Source organism: Pinus tabuliformis, chromosome J (genome assembly GCF_031772625.1).
Source record: "Pinus tabuliformis cultivar Carrire ecotype Pingquan chromosome J, CPIR1, whole genome shotgun sequence".
Taxonomy (NCBI): Eukaryota; Viridiplantae; Streptophyta; class Pinopsida; order Pinales; family Pinaceae; genus Pinus; species Pinus tabuliformis.
The window spans coordinates 1,308,132,943-1,308,134,683 of record NC_142295.1 but is presented as its reverse complement, the minus strand read 5'-3'; positions in this window follow the sequence as shown (position 1 = coordinate 1,308,134,683).

Genomic DNA, 1,741 nt, shown 5'->3' with positions numbered 1-1,741 from the left:
TACTAACCATAAATATAACAACTTTAATACATATCATTAAAATTCTATGATGTTCCAAATTTTATACATCATCCTTAAAAATATATCTATTTTTAAATGAATTCAAACATTTATATACATAATCCTTAAAATAAACCTGTCCAATTTTAAATGACTTCAAACATTTGAAAAGGGATCAAAATTGCAACGAACATTTAAAATAAATCGAAATTCCGGATTGGTGAGAACTTTGACATCTTATGTCACGAGGCCAGGACTAATAAGATGAATCTTAGTAATTCAAAATTGTGTTATTTCTTGATAGAAAGGGTGGAGAATGAATTTGAGACAATTGGAGTTGGGAAAAATGTGTGAGATTTGTCTCACAATGAATTAGGCCTTACTACTGCAAAATCAATTTGTGACTTTCCGTAATAAAATCCATGGGAATAAATTTTCAAGAGACATGACAAGCTTCATTGCACAAGACATGGAACTTAAGATTGAGTAAAACAGTGGAGATGTGCATTAATTTATTAACTATTTCTTTAATTATTATTATCGTTTATATGAGACTTTCAGGAAAAGGAAAATGTAAATATCTTTAATTCGTTGAGAATGGGATTTATATGTCCATTAGTTGAGAATGGGATTTTGATATGTCCATTGTTTTATGTGTCAAATAAAAGTGTTGCTAGTAATGGAAAATATGGATAATGACATGCTTCGTATAAGAAGTGAGAAAAACAATGATATAAATAAAAATGGTACGGAAAAATTTGTTCAATCCAAATTTCTTTGATTTATTGAAAATATAATTTATATATTTATTATTTTATTTATATGAAAATATTGAAATTAAAAGAACTTGTTCGTTTTCTTTGTTATGAATTATTTTTTTGACAATAAGTTAAGAGAAAATGAAATTTACTATAAAGAATAGACCAATCCCTAAAGTGATCATGGAAGTCTTTTAGGTTTACTTCTGGAATCAAGATCCCAAGTTTATTTTGTAACAAATAAGTGCAGTCATCCATGACCTTCATCAATTTTTGTTGGGTTTGATCCAAGATGGTTCTCATATACAAAATATTTTGTTAATGGAAGCAAGACCCATGAGGATTCATTTGTTGAATAACAAGAAGAATTTAGAGGCTTTTACATTCATCTAGGCTTATACCAACTCTATATAAGCTCTCTTCTAAGCTTTAGGAATCTACACCAGTTTTTCCATGGTCCATTCCATTGTAACACCTACCACCCCCTTATGTCATCTCAAGTTCTGGGAGTGCTACCAATTTTTTCTCATGTCCTTGGTATATTATGAAGATGGGTTACAACAAACTCAAAATTTTGTTTTGTGTGCATAACACAAACGAGCTTGGATGTGTCAATCCATGGTGGAAAAATAGAAGTTTTGCATGTAAAGAGTTCTAGAGCATGACTCAACCTTTAATCTTAGCTCCAATAACTCAGCACAATATGATTGAATGTATATATGCTTATTTAAGGCACTTCATATGCATGTGAATATATAATTGTGTAGTTTTCATAAATGATGGTTACCCAAATAGGCACACTGTTATGAAACCAGCTCAAGAAAAGATAGAAAAGATATATCAACGCCTTAGAATTCAACATCTTCGAGGGGGCAACCTCCTTTACATTACATAAATGAACAATTCTTGGATGATTCAAATGACAAAACCTCCTTTCTATAAATAGGAGTCTAAGGAGTCACAATATAATCCAGCCGACCTAA